Source organism: Canis aureus, chromosome 23 (assembly GCF_053574225.1).
Source record: "Canis aureus isolate CA01 chromosome 23, VMU_Caureus_v.1.0, whole genome shotgun sequence".
In the NCBI taxonomy this organism is placed as follows: domain Eukaryota; kingdom Metazoa; phylum Chordata; class Mammalia; order Carnivora; family Canidae; genus Canis; species Canis aureus.
This window is the reverse complement of record NC_135633.1, coordinates 37,153,945-37,173,109: the sequence shown is the minus strand read 5'-3', so window position 1 is coordinate 37,173,109 and position 19,165 is coordinate 37,153,945. Positions and strand designations below refer to the sequence as shown.

Genomic DNA, 19,165 nt, shown 5'->3' with positions numbered 1-19,165 from the left:
CCTTTGACAGAAACAACTTCTAACCACTTTCTTTCTATTTCCTACACATTCACTAGCCATACATAATAGATTGCTAGGAGATACATGACAAAATGATGTTTTTATTTCTTCTTTGATAGTCAACAGGTACATATTTATCCTATATTATAAAAATATAGTTCTCCAGAAGAAATTTGAAAGTAGCCCTAGGAACTGCCTTGGGAGAAGCAAAAGAAGGCAATTGACAGAGATTTATGATACAAACCTTTTGCACCCTAGCAACTACCCTCAGGTTGTGTTTCATTGTTGCCCATTCTTAAAAGCCTTCCATGACCTTTCCGGGTTAAGCTGATTCCTCCTTTCCTTTGACACTCCTCTAAGGGATTGATGTTTATGAGTTCCTCTCTCCAGCCTTTGCTCCATGGAACAAATCTCTGTCTTTCAGGTCTTTAAATCTCCAGAATCAAACATTTTACCTAGTGAATAGTAGACACTCATAAACATATGTGGAGTTTGTTTAATTGAATTTCCAAGTGGAGTATCTTTTCTTGAATCTGTTGAATATCATTCTGTCACTGCTTGTGTTTTGTCTCTGGTAATGACTTGAAAATCCATTTAGTCTTTCTGGCCAGTGGATCATTAAATCCTTCTCTAGAACACTGTATCCTAAAGGGTTGATGGAATGGTGGTGGTAGTTTTCACTGCTAATAGCAGGAGTTACGGTAATGAATATTTAATATGTGCCAGACACTGTGCTACATGCTCATCCTATGAGGTATATTTTATCTCCCTTTTACAGATAGGGATACTGAGGCTTTAAGGAACTAAGCAATTTGCCCAACCTGATAGGGCCAGTCATATGCAGAAGCAAGAATTAAAGTCCTTATTTGATTTCTATGGCATTAAACATTATTCTCTATTGCCTTCTTCCTATGTCTGCCTTTGTACATGCCAGAAAATCAATAGATGCTTACAGAAATCTGGCTTATTAAATTGTTCTTTGAATACTCACAAAACTTTTCAAAGTCATTTCAGATAAGATCTTTCCCTCCAGTATATAAACAACTTTTGCTAGAGTGCTGGTCTTTATGAGGTTAATGGCTGTTTTCTGTTTTGCCATCTAGATTTGTTAATGAAAATGAAAAATGGAGGTTAGGAGCAGAACAAAACCTTGTTAAAGCAGTACTAACATCTATGTATTGAGTAATTTAAAAAGTATTACTGAAAATGGATGTAGAGTTAGTGTGTGTGCATATATATATATATGTGTGTGTGTGTATGTATATAGTCTGTTAATCAAGTTAGTAGTTTGTTGATCAAGGTTACATTGTATGGCTACCCATTGCTCACATTGCTTTTGAGTTTCCCTAGGAAACGAGCTAAACACTAAAGCTAAAATGCTTAAATAGCTCTGAGGATTCTTATACATAATTTTATAATTTATTTTTGTTTATCTTTATTCAATCCAGGTTTGAATTTATTCTTTTTTACCATTTGGATTTTTTTTTTACCTTCAATTTATAAATTAAAATTCAATGATTGCTTAGAGACCATAAGGTTTTTTTTTTCCACTTCAGACAAGTCAATAACTGTAAGATTTAATAGCCTAAAGATAAAATGGCTCAATTTTAACCAGAAAATGCTTGACTAAGATAACTGTCTAAAACCAGATTATGAGGCCATTTGAAATTAAATGTTTTTTTCCTCCAATCATTGTCTATAGCAATGGAATTCTTTATTTGATAAGCAAGGAAGGCAGTATCCTGTCTTGTGTTTTGATTTGGGGGGGATAAACATGCTCTAAAATGTATTTATTAGGGATCCCTGGGTGGCGCAGCGGTTTGGCGCCTGCCTTTGGCCCAGGGCGTGATCCTGGAGACCCGGGATCGAATCCCACATCGGGCTCCTGGTGCATGGAGCCTGCTTCTCCCTCTGCCTGTGTCTCTGCCTCTCTCTCTCTCTCTGTAACTATCATAAATAAAAATAAAAAAAGTATATATTATTATGTGTAAATAGCTTAGACTACTCAATGTGCTGTTGTTCTCAACATGATACTTGTAATGAAGTGGTTAAGCAATACTCTTTGGATTTATAGGTGCCAGGCTAATGCATAATGTTTTGCCACAAGAAGTCTCAGGGTACCTATGTTTCTGCACAATTTACAATTTCCTGCCAAAAGGACTTAAAATGCCACAAAGTACAGACTCTACAGGTTGAATGCACACCCAGACACAGAACATTTTATTGTCACTCACTTGTTGCTTATGTTCTGCTGAGGGCAATGAAAGAAACAAGGCCTCCAGAAGAAATCTGATAAGAATTCAGTCACTTAAGTTAATGGCATTTTGAGTATGACAATGATTTAAATACGTTCTCTGAAGTAAGCAGTGAACATCCTGGCACTGATGGTTTGGGTCAAGAATTGCGGCTGCCAGATTTTTCCTTCAATCACACCCACATGGGTTAAGCATGGGTTCATCATCATTAGTAATTAGTGAGGAGAAATCGAAGAATGGGGGCTGATAGGTAAACAGTAAGAGCTCTTTTAAAGGTCTGTATATATTTCTCTTTTAGGAGTGTGAATTTCATCCTCCATAAAATCTTTTGTTATCTTGAGAAGAATTTGAGTTAAATAAACCAATCAGGACTCTGGTGCCCAGAAAGAGCCAATCCAGACACACAGATCATATACCTCTCCCTGCCATTACTGTTTGCAAGGGAATAAAGATAAATATAATGTATTAAAAACATTTTTGAAAATAAGACTGCAAATTTCAAAGATCAATCTTAAATCATTCACAGTCACTGAAAAGAGGACTGAGCAGCCATTTCTCTGTCTGGGGCTGCAGGGCCCTCAGGTGCTGTCTCAACACTCCTCTGATTCCTCTCCTACTTATCACAAATGACCATTGCAGTATCTATTCTTAACCTTCCTGTTCTCCTTGTATGAGTTTTCATGTCTTGTCACTTTTTGACTTGTAGGGAGAAAAAACAATACAAAACAAAAAACAATAACCCCAAATCCCTGATTCTAGGAAGGAACAGACATGCTCCACAGCATTTTTGTTTTCCTTTCTGCCTTTCTTTTGGTTTCAGCCATAAGCCCCTTCCCCAAGAATCTGTTTTCCTTAGTGCTTGGAGTTGACATATTTGAGGAGCATCCTGTAAATTTCCTGTAGGAAGTTCGGTATTGACACATCCTTCATTTTTTTTGTGTGTAGTTTTTGGGAGTCTCCTTAAGGAAGGAGAATTATACTGTTTGAAGACATGAGGCTTACAGTAGTAAATGTTTCCTTTCATTTCGAGGGCTGCTACCATTCCTTTGAAGTCAATGAAAAATTCTGTAAAGCAACCAGCATCCTATAAGGGTAACTCAAATATGAAAACAAGAATGACAAATCATTATAAATTTAACATATTTATTTGGAAACAGACATTTAAAAAGCCTAGAAGATGGAGTATGCTACCTGTTTTGGAAGCTTTCAGTGATCCTAGATCACATTCTGGGCTATCCCTGTGTGAGCTAGCATTACAAGCTATCAGAGATTAAGGTCTTTAGTCTTTGTGCTATCTCCAACTGCTCACTTATTACTTCTTACCACCTGCCTTCCTGATTTCTCTACCAGGCATCATTATCACTGTATCACAGTTGGCCTTGCACAGTGGTTCATACCTGATGGTGACACCAACCCCCTAGGCACCTGTTAGAAATGTTTGGTCACATTTCTGTTTGTTTAGATGACTGGAGAGAGCTATTGGCATTTAGGAGTTGGCCAGAGATGTTAAGTACCCAGCAAGATATGAGATGACATATACAACCATCTACCCAGGATATAGGTGGCACTGCCATTAAGAAACACTGGGCCTCTAGGATTAGCACCCCACTTTTGAGAAGACTAAGCTGGCTCTTGACTTTGAGACACATTATTGATCCTGGATTCTTACAGTATGCTTCAGGCCTTCATCAGTGATTGGCCTGTGATCTTCCTCATTTGGCTTCAGCTGGAGAGGGGAGGAATATTTGACAAAGAAATTCCAAAAATGTGCTTGTCTTTGTTTATAGGCTTCCCTTCTGTTGGGAAGCAGACAATGAGAACTCAGCTCTTTGCCAGTTTGTAGATACTTGTATGCCTAGATGCCTCCAGCTAGGAAAGTGAAAACTCACACTAGGCAAGGAAAAGGAAAATGAATGCTGTAATCATTTATTTTTATTGCTGTTAAAATGCCTCCAAAGAAAAGGAAAAGTAAAACATCAGTGCTGACTGATGTTATAGGTATTAGTGTTGGCTAAGGTGCTTAAAATGCAATGTTTGTATAAAGAGGGGCATAGAGAAAAGATTCCTATTGATGAGATAGCTATTTTATCTTTTCATAAACAATCAGTTCACTCATAGGAGATGAAGAGGCATTGTAATAAAGTATCCAAGTGATAATTTGAAAGGTAGCAGGAAATAATGTAGAGAAGTAAAGTTTGATCAATTTCAAGGTTCTGGTCCAAGATGATGATGTAGGAAGACCCGGAAACCACCTTCTCCCACAGATACACCAACTCTATAGCTATCAATGAAACAATTTGCTTGGGGTAGGGGGAGAACCTAAAGTAAAAAACAAAAAAACTAAAACAAAAACTGGCAAAGCAGCCCCCTTTGCATCAGGTACATGAGAGGGAAACCATATATTTTTTAAAATATTTTATTTATATATTCATGAGAGACACAGGGAGAGAGAGAGAGGCAGAGACACAGGCAGAGGGAGAAACAGGCTCCATGCAGGAAGCCCAACGTGGGACTCGATCCCAGGACTCTAGGATCATACCCTGGGCTGAAGGCAAGTGCTAAACCACTGAGCCACCCAGGGATCTGAGGGAAACCATATTGAAGTGGATAGGAAAGGCTGAGAAACAGTCTCATCATAAATCCCACCCACCCCCTGGTGTGGTGACCCACAATCAGGAGGGAACTCAAAACCCAGAGCTGCTTCTTGAGGAGCAAAAAGTGTTTGTGCTCCACATTGGGCACCCTAACTTTTAAGATTAGCACCTGGGAGATGAGTCCTAAAACATCTGGCTGTGAAGAAGAAAAGTAAAGTTCTGAAACCATGGGGGGACAGGAGAGGTAAAGAAGAGACCAAAATTTGACAGAAGTAGCAACCAAATTTACATCAGTCAATTAAATACTTGAGTTGATTATCATGTTCTGATCTACTTTGGGAAACTGGTTATCATTTATTTCATTTTAGGTTAAAAAGAAAGAGCAACCAAAAAAGCATATTCAATTTTTTTCCATTCCATAAAACAAAATAAGGCTTTTAATAAGGTTTTATATCTACTTACAGAGTCCCCCACATCAATATTTTAAAATATTACTTAAAATGTTATGATATGAGCAAATCTGATGTAAAACAACAGCAAACCTAGCATTATATCCTATTATCTCGATTTTTGCTGAAACCGTTTACAACTTCCAGAAACAGACATGCCAAATATCTGAAACCATGTCTATAATTACCTCCAGAAATGATTTGACATAGTTCAATTTTTCTTTTTCTGTATTTTGCTATTTCCTTTTAACCTCTTCAATTGAATTTTTAAAAAGTGCTAAAGGTCTTGGGAGTGAATAACAAGTTATTTTGAGTTTTTAAAGTTACATCTTGGAATGTTTTCAAAACCAAACCTTGTAACCTATTGTCAGGATAAGATAATAGGAGGCTTTGCAAATGTCAAGGCAAAGGTCACATCTGGCACTTTCTTCCCCAGGTCTGATCAGCAGGCACTTTCTAATTTTTGTTGTCCCCAGTTTACTTATGCCCTAACACTACTCTGATAGTTTGAAGATATGATGACAAATTATATACTTTAGTTGGTTGCAATATGCTGCAGTTTTATTTTTGATGTGTTCTCACATTCCTCATACTGTTATTTATAATTACCTCTGGCCCACCAAATGTAAGCTCCATTAGCGTTTTATCTCTATCTGTAGTGTCTAGAAATGTGCCATGCCTAATAGTATGTGCTCAATAAATGCTTATTGAATAAGTGAATAAATTGATGGTTCATTTTCTTAAATATTTCATACTGCAAGTCTAGAGATCATAAATTCTTGGAAGAGTTTGGGTCATGCTAAATTATGTGTACTTTCCTCAGAGTCAACTAAAACCAGTACATCAAGTGTTCTGAATGCTCTTGAATACTGTGGGGAAAAGGCTGAATTTTTTTAACCAAGCCCATGAGCTTAGTTTTAGATGTTCTGCTTTGGAATAAAGAAATGTTAGAGTACTTATTATGTGGAAGATGTGGTCTATATTATACTATGTAATTAATAAATTCTCATTTATATAATCATCTTCAAGGCAATACACTTACACTTTAATAATTTTACATGGATGTAAACTGGAAAGGTGGAAATACACCTTTCAAAAAATTCAGGATAAGCCAACCGTGTTTTAGGCTGTCTGTGCACTAAACTCCCTCATGTGTCATTTAATTTGTTGGGCAGCTGGCAGACTGACATAGGAGGAGGGGTTCTGAGGGAAGTCACCAGGATAGCTGGGCACTTTACTGTCTACATGTTTTAGTAGGGATTCCCAGTTGGAAGTGATTGATGCTTTGAGTAGGCACTCAGTTCCCCTGAAGTCCTTGTCTTAGAGGCAAGAGTGAACCAATTCTGCCTTCTGCTGACTTTTTCCTGCTTATTTTCTTAGTTAGGCTCCGGGTTCTCCTTTGTGCAGCTTTATAGTGATTTCTTGGTCTAGTAAGTATTTGCTTTCTCTCTGGTGAGTTGTTTCCTCTCCATTCATCCTCATCTACTATGACTACTGTATTATCCTTGTCCCAAGTGATTCATAGTATGATTGTTCTTTAAAAAAACAAACAAACAACAATCACTTCATAATACTCTTATTTTTGGCTTGCTTGTTAAAAGTCTTTGAAGTTGGTTATTTTTATAGGTTTTCACTGATTTGGAATTTTTCTAGAAACATCTGTTATTATAAACTATGCTGGACATTTTTTTTTGTCCATTTGAGTACCATAATTCTCTGCTATAAGAAAGAAGTTGAGATTAGAAGGATCTTGATATCATTCATACTTGGATTAAAATGTATTTTGAGCCTATTTTGAGCCAAAATGTATTCTGGAATTAGATTAACACTTAGTAATACATGGGCAGTGGCAGCCTCATATTTATGGTAGAGAATATTTTCTGATGCATGTCTGTGGTATCATAGGGATTGTCAGTAAATAGTGTGTTATCCTTGCACAGGGGCCATGCTAATCTTCTCTCTATTGTTCTAACTTTAGTACATGTGCTGCTGAAGCAAGCACAGGATGCCAATAAATAATAATACTGACAATTGAACCTCCCAGTCCTATAACTCAATACTTTTGCTTCATGCAAACAGACCTAGTTTTTGCCTTTCATAATCCCAAAACCACATTGTGCATATGTAATCAGATTGACATGTATCTCTCCCCTCACCGTTTCTTGACATCTCAATCATTAGAACACACACACCACACATGAGATCACTTCTCTATGAGCTCTCACTTAGCACTCTATCCTAAATGCATTAGCTTAATTGCCCTTCTAACCTGTTGTGATATATAACTGTCATGAGCATTCAATAAGTTATGAATTTCTAGAAATCAAGAGTTAGCTTATGCTTCTTAATAGTCCAAAGTGTCAAATATCTCCTTGGGTTTTTTTGTTTTTTAGTTTGTGTTTGTTGTTTGTTTTTGTTTTGCCATTCAATAAATATTTTTAAGCATCCAACTGAACCAAAAATTTCATACTGTGAGGCAGTAGTTTTGTGGAGTCATTCAAGGAGCAATCTGTTTTTGCTAATGGCATATGACTATCTTTGCTGGTTGACTAATGGTCATTGTGATTATGAGAGACCCAGAGGAGCTAGAGAAAGAAGACACACAGTCCAAAGGAGCATAATTATTTCACAACTGTTGTGTTGTAGAGGGTACTCTTATTTGTGGGAAGCTTCATATTCATGCTGATCAGAGAAGACCTAGCAATTCATATTTTACAAACACAATCCAACCTCAAAACTATATACGGAGATCTTTCCATTGTGAAAAAACTGGAGTTCTGGTCCCTGCTGTGCTGTTGAAGGACAGCTAAGCAGGCTTTGGAATGGTGAACCCATCCTTTTGCAAGTAGGAAATCAGTAGAGATAACAGGCTCATCATGGTCTTTGTCCAACTCACTATAGAATTCACAATTCACTTTAGAAAATATTGACTGTAGTTGATTTGTTAGATTTTTCCCTTTAGAAATGATTCTCCATTTCCATGATGACCGGATAGATTTTATTTATTAGCCAACATAATGAGCTGACAGCTTGTTATAAAAAGCTACTCATATTAGCTATTCATTCTTGGGAAAGTTGCTTCTTTAATTATCAGGAATTTTATTTAAAATGTGAAGTTTGGGGAAATGTCAAGAAGAAAGAAAGGGTGACTTGCAAGTGAAAAGGAAAGGGAATCATGACTTTTCTTCTACTTCCATTGAAATCTGTTCTTCCTTTAGATCTTATTTGAGAACAGGAATGAGAGAAGGCAGATACTGTATTCCTGACTGATGGTGATATGTAATAATGGTAAAAAAAAAAAAAAAAAAAAAAAGGAGAGAGAGAGAGAGAAGAATTAGACGGTTGAAGGTAGCATGGGGTTACTTGTAAAAAGAAAGGAAGACCATGATATTCATGAAGTATTATCAGTGGTGCTGCAACCCCTCCCCTTGCCTTGCCTAGGAGCTAAAGTATTCATATGGGGTTTAAAGCCCTAGAGTCCTTAGTGTTCCATTTGGCATATGTATTTTCCTTGCACCTGAAGTCCTCAGCACTCTTAGTCTATATCCTCTCCCAAGGTGCTCTTACTCACTTCCGTGACACCCAAATTTATATTTTCTACCGAAACTTTTTTTCTAAATTACTGACCTATCCAATTGTCTTCTCAGCAGCTTCTCTTTGATGCCTTACAGGAGCATCAACCCAAAATATCTAAAACTGTTATCAAAATATCATAGTTTGGGGATTTGACATGATAAATATTCAAGGTGTGTAAAAGCATGATACATAACTGTATGATCTTACATTAAAATGCTTACTTGTGTAGATAGATACATACACGGGACCTAGAAGTCAAACTGTAAACTGCTTGTGATTATGGATGACTTTGTTCTTTGCTTCTTGTGTTTTTCAGTTTCCTTTTATGCACATATTAACTTTAAAAAAATAAATTTTTAAAAAACCTAAAAAAAAAACATCTAAAACTCATTTTATGATTTTCTGCTTAAGAAATCTATTTTTCTAGCGTTATCCATCTCAGGGATTGTCCCTCCTGCCCCATCCTTTGACATTTGATCAAGCCATATACCCTGATTTATCTTCCTCTCTCATTGTCTTTCACCTATTACTTACGTTTAACTCCTAAATATTTCTGAATGTGTCATTTTCTCTCTATCTCTGCTATCAGTCTAAGCCATCATCATCATCTCTCCCATGAGCTGCTAACTGGTCTCACCACATCATTTTTGTCCCATGCCAATCCATATTGCAAATAGAAGCCACAGTGAGATTTATAAGAGACAAATCTGATTACAATTTGTCCCTGCTTAAAATTTGTTGATAGCATTACATTTTTTAAAGATATACTGCATAATCCTTTAATGACAGGCCACAAAGTTCTGGATGATCACCTCCTGCCAGCCTTCTCTCATGCCAGGCTTTCTTTCCCTCCTTGTACTACAGCCTCACTGCTCTTTCTTTCAGTTCCCCAAATATATCAAGTTCCAATCCCATATTGGAATCTGTACATGCTTCTTCCTTTATTTGGAACAGTCTAAGGATTTTCTATTGTGCTGTAACCTTAATAAACACATCTTCAAACAAAGACTTCCTTGATATTATAGATTGAATTCTGTCCCCCCAAAATTTGTATGTTGAAGCCCTAACTTCCAATGCGGTGGTATTTGGAGATAGGGCCTGTGGGAGGTAATTACACTTAGATGAGGTTATGAAAATAGGGCCCACATGATGGGATTAAGGCCCTTATAAGATAGATAGCAGAGTGTTCTCTTTTTCTGCCCACCCCTCTCCCTGTATCTCTCTGTCTCTCTCTCTGCATGTGAAGACACAGCTAGAAGGCAGTTGTCTGCAAGTCAAGTAGTGAGCTTTTACCCAGAAACCAATCCTGCTGACACCCTAATCTTGAATGCAGACTCTAAAGCTGTGAGAAAATAGATTCCTATTTGTCAAGTCACCTAATCCATAATGTTTTGTTTTGGCAGCCTGAGCTGCCATGAACTAGTCAGGGTTCTCTTTTATTCATTCTCAGAGGTTTTGTACTTTTATTTTTGTCTTCACTGTTAAACTTTAAGCTTGGTAAGGTTTTTCTTGAACACTGTTCTGTTTCCAGTCCCCAACACAGTGTTGGCATATTAAAATTATATGTTAAATGTTATTTGTGGGAAATATACAATTATTGTACTTCCTTAAAAAAATTAATTCCTATCTTGGTCTGTATTTTTCTTAATAAAACCTCATCACAGCCCATTGCCACTGAAAAAAAAAAATTAAAAAATTAAACCTCATCACAAAAAGGCATCCCCTCCTAGAGTCCTTTAATTTCATTGACAGCTTCATCTGCTTGATGCCATAATAATCTTCTTAGCAAACAGATGGGGAAACCTGGCAGTGGTGGTTGGGTTATTGAAACCAAGAATCTTCATCAGGCCTCTTGCTTCTAGGAAAAATGGCAAAAAATGCCATGGTTTAGTTTTCTCTAGAGTTTACCTCCATGTTTTTACTTCTTTGACACTTTCCTTGACCTTTAAATATAAGATGATTAAAGTGAAGGATGGTATCTTTAGCATTTAACTATTCCTATAAGAATATACAGCCCCATGTTCTGGGGACTATTATACCACCGGCCATCCCTCAGTTGTCAGCTGACCTGATAACTTATGCAGATGAGGACCAGTTAGCTAATCCTTACTATTGTTAAAATTAAAGTCATTCTTTTAAAAGTGATGACTAAGGAACCCAAAGGCCGGGTGTTGTCCAATGGACCTCAACATACTTTTTGTAAATTCTATAGAAAAGAGTAGGGATTGCTAAAGCTTTACTGAAGATTTTTACAAAATTTCTGAACAACAGTGAGTAACTCTCCTGTAGTTTTTTAAGGGAATCTTTGACCTCTCATATTGAAATGGTACAAGTAACAGAGGATTATATGGCTTTCCATGCTTACAGCTCAACTTTAGTTGTCCTGTCAAGGCTTTGGTATATATATTAGTTTACTAATGCTGCTATAATGAATTATAACAACTTAGTGATTTAAACCAACACAAACCTATTATTTTAAATTTCCTGATATCAAAAATTAAAAAAAAAAGACAGGTATAAAAATGAAATGTCAACAATGCTTACATTCGTTTTGGAGGCTCCAGGAGAGAATCTGTGTCTAGCTTCGGGAAGAAGCAACGTGCATTCCTGGGCTTGTGGCCCCTGCCTTAAAAATGCACCAATCTGCCTTTTTCTTCCATCATCACCTCTCCCTTTATGATCTAGCCCTCCTATCTCCCTTTTATAAGAGCTTTCGTGATTACATTGGGCTTACCTGGATAATCCAAGGTAACAGTAATCACCTCAAGCTCCTTAAACTCAATCACATCTGCAAAGTTCCCCTTGGCAAGTATTGTAACCTATTCAAAAGTTTGGGGATTAGAATGTGGACATCTTTGCAGGGATAAGATGGAAGCATTATTCTGCTTACCATACTGAAAAAGATCTGACAACGTCATATTTCAAAAATGCCAGTTAGGATTTAATGCAAGAGACAAAAGTTATGTCATGTCTTTTTCTCTAGGTGCTTTACTTAAGGTCTCAATTTTCCCACATAAAATGCCATCTATATATCGCAGCTGCTTATCAGTCTCTTCAATTAGGCACCTATTTTTGCTCAAATGTGAAGGGTAATCATTTGTTAGCTTCAGTAAGATCATGGATCTAATGGAAATTGCCTATGACACTGTAAAGAGAGTTAAGATTTTTTTTTTTAATGTGAGCCTGTGCATTCCATACTTACATATGAAATTCAGGCTATTATAGCTCACTTAAAAGCAATGCAAATTAGGGAGAAATAAATATAATCCAACTCAGCTTTCAAGATACAACCTAAATGTGGGCCACCTGGATAGCTCAGTTGCTTAAGTGTCTGCCTTTGGTTCAGGTCATGATCTCAGGGTCCGGGGATTGAGCCTCCTGTCAGGGTCTCTGCTTAGTGAGAGTCTGCTTCTCCCTCTCTCTCTCTCAATAAATAAATCTTTAAAAAAAATCTTTAAAAAAATCTCAATAAATAAATCTTTAAAAAAAAGATACAACCAAAATGTTCTCTTTTCTATGAAATAATGTTGACCTCCCTAGCTAGAACTAGGTACTGCTTCCACCTTGCTGTGATAGCATGATGTGCATGTGTCTGTTGTAACATTGACCACATTGATGTATTGATCTGTTTACATGACTATCTCAGATTCTTTTTTTTTTTTTTTTAAAGATTTTATTTATTTATTCATGATAGTCACAGAGAGAGAGAGAGAGAGAGAGGCAGAGACACAGGCCGAGGGAGAAGCAGGCTCCATGCACCGGGAGCCCGACGTGGGATTCGATCCCGGGTCTCCAGGATCGCGCCCTGGGCCAAAGGCAGGCGCCAAACCGCTGCGCCACCCAGGGATCCCACTATCTCAGATTCTTAAGGGAAAGGACTCTGTTCTATCTCTCCTAGTACTAATGCTGCCTACAACAGTGTCTGACACATAGCTGGTGTTTTACTTATGCTTTTTGAGGGAATGAATTCTTTTGCAAACCTGTTTAACATATTTTTGTGACTCATTGACTAATTTGTAACATTGAGGAGTACAGGGATGAGACGGGCTGAAAGATGATATAGATGAATCAATAGAAATCTACTTCTATCCCTAAGAAAGCAAATCTGAACTCATGTCTCTACTAATGGTGATCAATAGCAGCATTTTCCAGCACAAATCATATTGCAATATATGATCAGGACAGATCCTGTTCTGATTTGAGTATTGAAAGAGAAGTATGTCCTCAGGGTAATATAATGGGATATAAACCTTTGAGTGAAAACTTAAAATACTACATTGAGTAGAAATTAGATCCAAACAGACAATTGAAAATGTGTAGTTCTATAACTAGGTTTAGAGCATATGAATTTAACAAACTTCTCTGTCCCACCAGGAATGTTTAAACTCAATAATAATCCCTTTGTTTACTTGTTTACAGTTAAAAAAACACGTTTTTCATTTCCTTTTTTAAGTTTTATAGAGGTATAGTTGGTATATAAAGATTGCATGTATTTAATGTGTACATTTTGATGAGTTTGGATATCACCACAATCAAGATATTAAACATATCCATCACCTCCAAAAATGTCCTTGTGCTCTTTTATGTGTGTGTGTATCTTTTAATGGTAAGAAATCTATAATTTCATGTTAATTTCATGTTTTTAACATATTTTAAAGTGTATATTGCCATATTCTTAACTATAGGCACTATGTTATACAGCAAGTGTCTAGAACTTATTCATCTTACATAACTGAAACTTTATACCCATTCAGTAGCAACTTCCCATTTCCTCCTTCCTCAAGCCCCTGGCAACCACCATTCTGTTTCTATGAGTTTGACTATTTCAGATACATAATATAAGTGTTATATGTAAGTATTTTTCTTTTTGTTACTGGCTTATTACACTTAGCATAATACCTTCCAGTTTTATCCATATTGGTGCATATGACAGGACTTCCTTTTTTAAAACTGAATAATATATCCTTGTATATACATACCACATTTTCTTTATCCACACATCTACTGATGGATATTTGGGTTGTTTTTTCTTTGCTATTGTGAATAATGCTGCAATGAACATGAGGATGCAGATACCTCTGTAAGATCCTGATTCCATTTCTACTTAATAGCTATCTTCACTGCTTCATTATTTAGCAGTCATCTCAAAGTTTCTTAAGCCCCACTTTCTAGAGGTGTGAGCACCAAAAAGCCTCTGTTATATAGGTGGTGGTCCCTGAAGTTTCAGATTCTGGATTATAGGGTGTAAGGGTCTTTTAGCCACTTTATTTGTAGTAGCTTTCCCAGCCACCCTGGCAAATGCTTTCTGGACGTCCTGAGAATATCATAGTCAGTGATTTCCAATACGAATTCAGTATCAGAATCACTTGTGGTACTTTAGAAAAACAAGAAATCAAGAAACCCACCTGAGATTCTCGTACAAGAAGTCTAGAAAAAGGGTTTGATTACCTTTCAAAAGTCTTGTGGGGGAATTCTGAGATGCAACCAGTGTTGGAAACATATGGCTGAGTTTAATCATGGGTGATTGTATTCCTCAATTGAGTGATTGTGAGGAGGCAGGTCAGAAGTGGGGAGTACTCAAGCTATTATCCTCACAAAACTGTTTCCCATGTGTTGACTGAATCCATTTTGTATCCAATGCTGGTGCATTTTTTAAGATAATGATTAAAGGAAATAATGAATATAATGAAACTAGAATAGTTCTTCCACATAATAGATTCTAAATAAATATTAGTTTCCTTTGTTGGTTTGGTTTTTTTGTTGTTGTTAACTCACATCTGGAAAGGGTAATAGGCTCTTCTGTGAGGGACATATTTTCCCCTGAAGGACAGAGTTTTATTAATAACCTGAGTTGTTACATCTGTATTTTGTCACTTTGCAGGTAGGAGGGGTTGAAAGACTTACTGTTATAAGGTGAGAATGCATATATATTATTAATATATGAATGTATGTATAATATACACATGATGGTGACTGTATATAAAGAGGCAGAGAGATACACATATAACTATGCATCTATCCATCTACCTATTTGTCATTTCACTTCATTATTGTCAACAGCCATTGGGAGTTTCTTGGGAAATGATTTAGAAGTGATCAAATGGGAATGATGCTCAAAATTTTCTCTTAAGGAAAAAAAGCCAGTCTTACATCATTTTCTTATAACCTATAAATCTATGGGGAAAAATCAACCGTAACGGGTATATTCGGAAAGCAAGTTGGAATATATTAGTTTTTTCTTTCTCTAGGTTACTTTTTAAAGCTTGTAAAAAAAAGAACAAGATCTTGTTAGAAAGAAAATGAGAGGAAGAGATTTCTTCATTTTTGTTTCTGGTTTCTTTAACTGTTCTCATCCTACTTTACAAGCTCCTCTTTTCCCACCTACCGCTAAAACATAGCTGTTCCCAGGTCTCTCCTTGGGTGATGTAATTGATTCAAATTATGCTTAAAATAATGCTAATGACTCAGAAATTTATATATTCATTTTGAGGGCATCTGTGTATCTCATTCTTTGCTGGTATAAAATTGACCTGCATATATGTCCACCAAAGCCTGCTGTATCCTGAACTTCCCCGCTCTGTAGTTTGCATTTTTGTGTCTTCAATTACCCAAGCAATAAACAGGAAATAAACTTTTAAATAAACTTTCCTACCCATTTCCTGCTCCTCATCTCTCACTCCTAAGTCCCATGTATTCTACTTGCTAAATTAAGGAAGTTGAAACTATCTTTTCTCATCTCTCTTTTCCCTTCCCTATTGTCAGGTTACATCCACAATATCTCACTGGAATACCACAATAGTAACTCTAGGATTCTTTCTACCTTTAGGCTTACAATCTATCCTCTCTGCTAATAGAAGTAATTTTCTTGGGATCCCTGGGTGGCGCAGCGGTTTGGCGCCTACCTTTGGCCCAGGGCGCGATCCTGGAGACCCGGGATCGAATCCCACATCGGGCTCCCGGTGCATGGAGCCTGCTTCTCCCTCTGCCTGTGTCTCTGCGCCTCTCTCTCTCTCTGTGACTATCATAAATAAATAAAAATTACAAAAAAAAAAATTTGTTTAAAAAAAAAAAGAAGTGATTTTCTTGAAACATAAATCTTATCATGAGATTCTTCTGGACTGTCCCCCAAAACTTCACTTACTTTCCATTGTCCATACCATAAAATCTCTAAATCTTTAATTTGGCATAGGAAATCCTACAAGTTTTGGTCTCTTTCTTTATACCACTGCAGACCTTTCCTCAATGCTCACTGAACCTAAAACTCTGGTATTCTGAATCTGTATATCCTCAAACACTTGAAGCTGTTTCATTTTTCCATACCACTGTGCATCCTTCAGGTACCTTAGCTTATAGGGCTATCCTGCCTGTCCCTCATCACTGATGGACATCTTTTTCCAGAATCCCTTCATGGCCACCCTCTCTATGGACTTCCTTAAGACCCCATCTTCCAGCAGAATTGAGTAACTCCATCTTCATGCTGACACTTGTGTCACATCTTTTCCCCCAAAAGTGACAGATCATATGGGTGTAGTGGATATGCTGTGTGTAGTCATGTCTTGGATTTCTGATTAGGTATACATATGATTCTCTTTTAATATCCTGATCTAGAACTGTGCATCTCCACTAGCATTTTTTAAAGATGTGTTTTCTACCAAACTTAGAAGAATCCAAAATATTCTTAGTCCTCTGTGTTAGGAAAAACCTGAAATACCAAGTTCAAGTTCACAAAGTACACAAATTAGTGGCTGCTTATTTAGGTACTCCAGTCAGTGTTGGGTATAAATCTATTTGGCATCTAGCATACCAGTCATAGTACTGGGCACTGGGGTTCAAAAGTTGGGAATACACAATCCTTCCCTTCAGAGACTGTAGTCTGGAAGAAAGAAACGGGGAAATTCATTAAATAAAATGATTTATTTCAGGATTTCTCTTAGCTGCAATTTTATGAAGAGGTTTTAATGTATATTTTGATTTATGTAGAATCTTTTATGCATGTTTTTAGTTAGTATGTCAGATTCATGAAATGTGCCACACTTATAGATTCTATAGAAACATTACTCCAAATTGAGGAAGGAGGAATTTTTTTCCCCCCATTTGGATTATATAAGGTTCAAACTTCCAGAGTTTTTCAGAGCTGTGCTGATTTCAAAAAAGGCATTGAACAGAACTATCTCAACTCAACCTCGTCAACTTTCCTGTGACACATGAAGGCACTAAAGGGCTCAACCATCCTATCCAGCTATCTGTTAGGTGCTGCTCACTGCATCTGAAATCCAAAAATTAGGGCAAGCCTTTTACTGAGCAGGAGGCAGCACTGTGGGCACCACTGGTTACTCACCAGCCACCACCTGATGGCTATTTCCAGCCCGTGAGTCCTAGAAGAGAAGTAAGAATGATATCCATGACTTGTATGTTCAGTTCTGTACAATTTTAAAGAGATACCAGTGGAAACTTATGTGTGTGATTTTGTTCTTCCCTGTTTTTAGCTAATAGCATTTCCCTTAGGTATGTAAAGTTTTGTCGGCCACATAATTTAGGGGTATTAACCAAATAGTGGTTTGGCACCTTCCTTCAGTCACTGCCATCAGGGTTCATCCCCAGATCTAGAATCTGAAAGCTTATAGTATTGCCAGATATGACCCTACTGAGTTAGTCAATAATTATTTGCTTCTACTATTTGCCAGGCACTTTGCTAGTAAATAACCTTTGCAGTCATTTCTTCTGAGATATTAGCCACCTCCCTGAGCTACAGATCCCTTCTGTGAATGAATCATACAAGTCTGCGTGGGAGGTCAGTGTCTCCCCACCCCACCTCTGAGCCTGAGAAGTCCCTGCTTTGTCAACTATCTGCAACTTTGACACACAGTCCTTGATTCCCCTCCAAAGTGTTCCTCCTCCTAGCCTAGGGGGTTTTTAATCAGGAGGGTGGGCAGCTTTGGCATTTCTCATCCTGTGTCCTCCCAAATCTGCAGGGAGTCCTTTCTGTTTCTCCAGCTAAGACAGACTTTTAAAACTCAAAAGCCAAAAATGGAATTCTTGTTTGTTTGTTGTACACAGGACAAGAAAAAGATTTGACTTACCCAGAAGAGAAGAGTGTGGTTCAGTGAAGTTGAGTGATGTTTGTAGGCTCATACAGCTAGTAAGTAGCTGTAAGATAAGACTCCAGCCTAATGTCTGCAGAATGAGAGCAATTTCCATCTACATCTCATGCTTCCTGAGACTTGGATTCTATGATGAAAGTCAGTCACCTTCTCCCAATGTAATTTTGCTCATACCAATCATAACTTCCAACTGAAGTCTTACTCCAAGCCTCTCTTTGCATAGCAGACTGCGGTCTCGTTCTATGAGCTTGTGGGATTTTATTTGTTTTAACAGTTTGGAAGGGACAGAAATATACTTGGTCAGGCCCAGGTTCTGGCAGCAATCCACCTTGACTTTGATGGTTTTCCTGTCGTCAGTGTGCCCAGAAGACTAAAGCAATGAGAGCTCCTGTAGAAGGAGCACAGAATAGGTATGTTTCACATGTAATTGACTGAAATTTGAGGTTACTGAAGCTTCCATCATTGACGACTTCTATAGAAAAACTGTTAGAAGGAACAGCATCTTGCTTAATCATTCCCTCAAACTTTTGATCCTCTTCCCTGTTGGTAATCACTGCTTAGCATATTTTTTGCTGCTGAGAAAGTGGGCAGGCAGCTGCTGCAGCCTGTAGCAGCCTCTGAGGTTGCTCCTTAGGGGGTTGGCAAGGGATACCTTGTGAAGCTGAGGGTTTTTTAAAAAAATGTGTTTGTTTCCTTCACCCTGGAGAGTCTGAGCAATCAGTCCTGGGCTTTTCTTCTCTAAACTGTTTATGCTTATAAAGGAAACAATTTAATCAATGTGTGAAAGTGGATTTTTGTTCTAAGCATTTTTAGCTTTGATGGCTAATTCACATATATGTTATAGGAGTTTTGTAAATTGGTTTGGTGGCTTTGTTCAATGCAGCCTGTCCACACTGACTGTGTTTCTAAGATGCTTTTGTTAAGTAATATAGGCTAAAATTTTCTTAATTTAAAGTTGATGACTGCTCATTACTTTCAAAAAGCTGCAGTTAATTACGTGGTTATTTGGCTACATTTGGAATTTTGGATGATTGAAATTTGCCATTTTCTTCCAGATATTTAGTGGCTAGACTCCCTCTCTGAATCATGGATTCACATAGGCTAAGAGAGATATGTATTCATAGGCTCTTTGTGTCCAAACAGGGGGTACAGTGAAAGGATTTCTTCTAGATTATGTAACATATCTTTTA

The 19,165-nt window shown here is 37.3% G+C and overlaps 1 protein-coding gene and 1 non-coding gene across 18 annotated transcripts in view; one reads left to right on the top strand and one right to left on the bottom strand.

Annotated features, from left to right (window-relative positions):
• The window catches only part of DLG2 (discs large MAGUK scaffold protein 2), a 1,979,996-nt gene that overhangs the window by 657,521 nt on the left and 1,303,310 nt on the right, over positions 1-19,165 (top strand). The window lies entirely within an intron of this gene.
• On the bottom strand, positions 7,194-7,300 carry LOC144295608 (U6 spliceosomal RNA). The gene has a single exon (XR_013362691.1). It is a non-coding gene; the product is annotated as a U6 spliceosomal RNA (small nuclear RNA).